The sequence below is a fragment of the Scardinius erythrophthalmus genome (assembly GCF_964197995.2).
Source record: "Scardinius erythrophthalmus genome assembly, chromosome: 9".
Taxonomy (NCBI): Eukaryota; Metazoa; Chordata; class Actinopteri; order Cypriniformes; family Leuciscidae; genus Scardinius; species Scardinius erythrophthalmus.
The window spans coordinates 18255628-18262716 of NC_138229.1; positions in this window are offsets into that span (position 1 = coordinate 18255628).

Sequence of the window (7089 nt, forward strand, 5' to 3'; positions counted from 1 at the left end):
CTTACCCCACTAAACAACATTAAAGGAAGTCACAACAAGAACTATTTTAACGATGCATCATGTTTTAAAAATGCAAGCCTAAAGGAGCTTCACAATAAAGCTGAACACATTCCAGTAGGTGGAACAAACAACACTCAAGAAAACACAAGTCTTCAGTCTTCCCAGGGACGTTTCTGCATTCAACAGTGAGTTTTCCATGATCCCTCTCAAGCTACCGCGTATAAAAATAGATGTCCCTGTTGCACAATAGTGTTGTCCTGGTACACATTCTCTCTGACTGAGAGACAAAGGCTGGGAAGGGAACTCGGCCCACGGGACCGGGGCTGAGGGTGTGGCTCCAGATCCATTAGTGTGATCTGATCCCGTGGTCCATGCAGAAGGAGGATCCTTGCTCCTATAGTCAGCTAACTTAATCAGAGAAAGTGTTGCTGAGCAACAGGCCACAAAGGACAGTATATTTGTAGATGAGGATTCATATACACATGGTGTTTGATGGTATAGCTTGAAACAAACTTTTTGCTATGGCTATTTGACACGCCACGTTTTCTGTGATATAGCAGTTCTTAAAAGGGGTGAAAAGAGGGCTGCGAATATAAGGGAATATTTTGTTGTTGTTGTTATTCAGCAAGGACACATTAAATTGATCAAAAGTGAGTATTTCAATATATAGTATTTGTATTTTAAATAAATGATGTTCTTTTGAAGTTTCTATTCATCAAAGACTACTGAAAAAATTGTGTTATGGTTTCTGCAAAATATTAAGCAGCACAACTGTTTTCAACATTGATAATAAGAAATGTTACTTGACAACAAATCAGCATATTTTAATGATTTCTTTTTTTTACGTAAACATTTATCAACATACACATCAGATATGGTAAACGGAAGCTCAAGCATGTTCGCTTGACGTGAGAGAACCAATGAGGTTTGTTCTTGTGTTGCACAGCAGTTTGAGCTTCTACAAGAACCAATGAAGTTTGTTCTCGCTCGTCAAGCAATTACGGGTGAGCTTCTGTTTATATTTAAATGTGAATAAAAGCCTAAATTAAATCTGTCCATCATATAAAGAGATCGAGTCTCTTCAGAAAATATGGATAAGTTTTACGATCTCTTTATTAACTTTTTGAAGAGTCAAAGTGGCAGTTGTGTGGTCTGTCAATGGAGGGATAGAAATCTCTCAGATTTCCATAAAAATATATTTATTTGTGATCCGAAGATGACGAAAGTCTTACGGGTTTGAAACGACATGAGGGTGAGTAATTAATGAAAGAATTTATCAAACCCTAACCCTAATCAACTAACGCTTTAAGGATCATGTGACACTGCAAACTGGAGTAATGGCTGCTGAAAATTCAGCTTTGCCATCACAGGAATACATTTCATGTTTTAAATAATATTAAAATTAAAATGGTTTTTTACTGTTTTTACTGTGTTTTTTAATCAAATAAGCATCCTTGGTTAGCATAAGAGACGTTAAAACGCCAAACCTTTAAATAGTTAATCTCACAAATCTTTCAGTTTCAAAAATATATTATTCCGATAATATTTTAAATACAATAAAATACAATATTTTTAACAGTAACTATATTTAAACAGTATAAATGAGTCTTATACATATATAGCTATATATAGCTTTCTTTATATTCTGGGAAGGTAGTCCCTTGCAAGTGGATCATCACTTGGCCATCAAAAAGTCTGAAAACCCCTGCCTTAGACAACAATCTAAAAACAATCAATAAAATCCATAATGCTTGAGCTAAAACCAAAGAGCTATTCAAAATCTGTTTGTCGCACAAAACCATATGTAAATATCACATTTATTGTTTCATGGTTCAGCTTTCACTTCTCCTAGAATAGCTTATGTTCACCAAGCTGTTTGTCTAAGGGCTTCGAAAGAAGCAACAGAACCCTCCTTCCTTCAATTAAAGCTGTGAAAACAGCAGCCAGGCAGGAATCATGCTGGGAGCCTCCATCTTAGCCATGTACTTGTTTCCCGCCGCACCCCCTTAACACCATCTCCCCTTGCCACACTCCTGAGGTGCAGAGGCCGCTGGGTAGATGGGTGTGAAGAGGGGGTTTTACATTGAGTGACTACATTGAGATCAGCACCCTCCCCCAGTTCACAGGAGATCTTTCTATTGTGTACCCCCCCATGAAATGTGACTTATATGCATACAAGTGTGTGTGTGTGTGTGTGTGTGTGTGTGTGTGTGTGTGCCTGAACATGCTCCCTTAGGGAGTAATTTGCAGTCACACAACAATATGTAAATCAAAGGTAAATCTGTGGCTTTGGTGATTGGGGAGGTGGTGGGCTGTTGCTTGAGACGACTTTATATCAAGCACAGATAAAGTGTTGTCATGAGTAGCCGCTGAGTACTGATAGAGATTTCCTGATTCAATTCTGATTCACAAGCTCTTGATTCAATTTTGATTCTGATTCACTTGGGCATTTTTTTTTATGTTTTTTTTTAAATATCAGGGAACCTCTTAACTTGGAACATAATATTATTATGTGTGTATTCAAAAATAGTTAACAACAGGGCCTAAACTATAAACTTCTATAAATAAAAAGTATACTTTAAATTGCATTTATTGTTAACTTATAATACAAATGATCATTATAACAAAATTAAGTTATTATAAAATAATCAAGTCCAATTAAAGAGTATAGAAAAGCCATAAATACGTGTAAATCAAAATATTTCAAGCACATTGTATAGTTATTTGTTTCAATGCATTTTATTAAATTTATTGTTGAGATGTTAATTTAGTAACCTATCCGTGCAAATTAATCAAACTGATTCAAACTGTAACTCCTGAGTTTGTGAGTCAATGATTCATAAAAAAGAACCAATTTTTAAGAGTAATTGTTCCTGTCCTGAATTAAATGACTGAATGCACTGTATGATTCATAAAAGTAATTTTCATGAATCGATCTACACTGGTTGCACTATTTGCTTTTGATTTAATAATAATAAGTGTTTTGAAAGATTAATTTGTCTGTGAATATGACTCCAACCGGTATTACTCTAAGTTATTGTGTACAGCCTGCGAGGTCAACTCAATAGAAAGATGGGCATTCTTGCCATTAATTAATTCATGGTACGCAAACATTTATCTCATCTCCTTCATTACAGACAGTCAACTTTGACAAAATATGACTTCTTTTGGTGCGATAATGTTGGTTTGGCAGTAGGAAGGAGCCGTAGTTAAAAAGAATTACAGGAAAGCACGGGGTAAAAGCTTGCACTTGTGATTTTGGGAATGAATATCGGATTCACAATTCATCGCAAAATCGATATTTTACCCAGCTTCACCCCACTTTTTGAGGGTCAGACAGTGGACAATACGACAGAGACACCCTTGCAAGTCGCTCAGTGAAACATTACCTCAAGATGATACAGCCATCACCCCACTACTATGAATCATTCAGTAGTGTCCACTAAAAGGCCAAGAGGCCGGTCTTCCTCCACCCCTGCCTGGAGCGACCCAGAACAGTGTTCCAAAAGCCCCTCTCAGTGAGCCAATGCTGCTGTCAAAACTGCCAAAAAGCACAAAGCAGGCTATGACACACTGTCTTCCTCAAGGGGATTGGGGGCACTTACACAGAGGAGAGAGCACTGAGACGTAACTCACACTGACACTGACTGGTGATCATCCCTAAATGCAATGTTTATCTACAAATGGAAGCACTTAGCCTAGATTTCACTCCTTTTTATCAATCAGTACATTATGTTCATTACGTGTAAATGGTGTTCTGTGGTACTGGTGTCTGTGATGTATAGGGCCAGAGCGCCGCTTATGTGTATTTGATAATACCAAGAAATTCAGTGTTGCTAAGCCACGGGAGTTTGATGGATACTGAGCAAGAATCAAACAGAGAGGAACAGGGGAAAACTAAAGCCTGTGGGGAAGAACCAAAGACGTCAAAACAGTGAGTGGCAGGAGCTCCCAGTTTACCTGAAACAACAGACTGTGTTTAACAGTGTGTGGGTCCAATGTTTGGAGACCACAGATGAATCATACTTTTTTATATTAAAAAAGTATTAACTTCTTAACTGACACTGTTCGAAACGAACTCAGTGTCTGCAGATTTCCAGAAGCAGTGAAAATAAAGGATGGTGTCTGAGGAGCTGTCCGTGTTGTTGAACTGTTGTCACTAGTTTACTAGAGCTGAAGTGAGGCCAGGGGGTCAAGATTTTCCTGCTTAGCATGACCACATTTGCCCCTACTGGTAGGTTTTGGAATCACACCATCTGGCAGCAACATGCATCTTCCCTATTGACAGCCATTCAAAACTATTTGAGCATTCTGATTTTTATTTTTTACAGCAAGCAACATTTAAACCATAAACATATTTTATACTTTATTATATACTACCATTTAAAAGTTCAGGGTCGGTAAGATTTTTTGAAAGAAGTCTCTTCTGCTCACCAAGGCTGCATTTGTTTGATGAAAAATACAGTAAAAACGGCAATATTATGAAATATTATTACAATTTAAAATAATAGTTTTCCATTTTGATATATTTTTAAATATCATTTATTCCTGCGATGGTAAAGCTGAATTTTCAGCAGCCATTACTTCAGTTCAGTGTCACATGATCATTCAGAAATCATTCTAATATGCTGATTTGGTGCTCAAGAAACATATCTCGTGATACATATCAATGTTGAAACAGTTGTGCTGCTTAATATTTTGCAGAAACCATAATAAAACATTTTCAGGAGTCTTTGATGAATAGAAAGTTCAAAAGAACAGCATTTATTTGAAATACAAATACTATATATTGAAATAGAATTTACTGTCACGTTTGATCAGTTTAATGTGCCCTTGCTGAATAACAATAAGTTGTAACTTTTTATTGAAAAAAATAAAAAAATTCCCCCATATGCAGCCCTCTTTTCACCCCTTTTAAAAACTATATTCCACAGAAAACGTGACATGTCACATAGCCATAGCAAAAAGTTTTCTTCAAGCTATACCATCAAACACCATGTGTATATGCATCCTCACCTACAAATAGGTGACACATTTTACATCTGTAAAATAAAGCCTTCTCGGAGGCTTTATGTTGCTGTTGTCTATATACCAGTTTTCCCATCATGCAGCTCCCAGGACATTAAATCCTCTGGTGCTAAAGAAACTACCATAAATGACAAAACGTCTGCGTCTGCAACTTATTGCTCTAGGAGATGAAATGGTGTAGTTCGTCTTTTTTTTTTCAGATACCACCCCAACCAATATAAGCTGAGCGTTACTGCCATCTTCCTGCAGAAAAGCTTCTTTTTTAACAGTGATAAAGGTAGGCTGCTCCGTGGGTGGATTGCCAAAAACAGAGACATCCAAAGACAGTGGGCTTATGGAGTTTCAGAAGGCTTGGAGATGTGTCTGCAACGTTACTGTCTGCGTCTGGATTTTGAAGAGAGGTAAAATACGCAGGTACTTGGCACATCCCCCACAAAAAGGGATTGGGAAGTGACTCCGCATTCCTTCAGGGAAGCAGAGATTTCTTTCCATGTGGAGCATCTGTCCTCAATTTCTCTTATGAGTGAAATAAATCAAACTCACATTTCTTGGCCACCCACCCACTCATCTCATCATATTTTGTGCAGCACAATGTGAATTTTGTGTGTAGGAAATTGTGATAATGAATGAAAGTCTAAATTGACACACTGCAAATAAACTCGACCTATCATTATTTTCTCATTTGCAGGAGAATAGGAAGAGAAAAGGCACATTAGTAAGAGCTCTAAAAATAATATCTGCTTGTCAAGCATAACTGTCAGCATAAGTTCAGGGCAAAGGTAAAGGTCAACCAATTACTACTAGAATTAAGTGAGAGAGTAAGATTCAGTCTTGTCGTGATGAAATGTTTATTGCACACACAATCAAGTTTCATGCATTTTACAGATCAGATCTATAAGTATAATAATAGTTTTTATTTACTTTTCATTGTTGATGAAGGAAAAATTGTTGATGAAATGTCTAGCATACAAAAGAATAATTTAAAAACTTTTGATGATAAAAAATAATTGTGATATCATCCTGAACCAGGATTATTATAGTTAACTCAAACTATTAAAAACATTTTTATTGATTGAAATAAAGCTGAAATTAAATAAAAATAGAAATGTTAGTTGAAAAGCTTAAACTAAACTAAAATCATAAACGTTGCCTTGGCAATAAACTGAATTAAGTGTAAGCTGAAGCACTAAAATGACTAAGTGGAAAGAAATAAAAACTAAAACTGAAATTTTAATAAATTAAACTTAAATAGCAATATTTAAAAAGAACTAATAAAATGATAAATGCACATTAAGAAATATTAAAATATTAGAAAGAAAATATTAATATATGAACTAAAATATAAAAGTAATGGTTAATTCAAAATATTACTGTCCTGAACAGGCTACTTGTAAAATGATGAAAACAATTTAAACAATATGAGGACATACGCCCATCAGCCATACCCTGTCAGAAGAACAGATGCTATTTAACTACAGGAAGCTAAGCAACTAAGTCTTTTCTTTAACAAATAAGCTAAAAAAGGATGCTAGACAGAGTGAGAATTAGACGTAGAAGAGGCAATGCACCATAAGGTTCCTCATTCACACCTGTGAAAGACTATATTCCCCAAGGAGTCCAGATCCAAGCAGCCCAACAGCAGGACATGTTTCTGCGCTATGATGTGGCTTCTGTCATCTCTCTTCTACTCCCCCTCTGTTCTCGGTTGTCTCTCTATCTTTCTGTAGCCATTTACCTGAATCTCCAGTGCTGAATTCCATACCATTACTCCACTCATGTGTGTGGGGAATACAAGAATGGTGCTCAAAGGCAACTTGCTCCACGTTGGGTCAGCTTGTGGGTTTGCGGAGCCCTAGGCAAAATCACAGAAATGGGCCTCATTGCTGTCAAAACAATAAATATCCATAAATGCACTGCAGTGTGATGATTAATTACTTTTAAGAAAAACTGCACAGTGTATAAAAAAAAAATATATCCAGATTGTTCCAGTAATGTCAAATAAAATTTTTGAAATGTTTATTGAATAGAAATGATGTATAAAAATCCCCAAAACAAACAAAA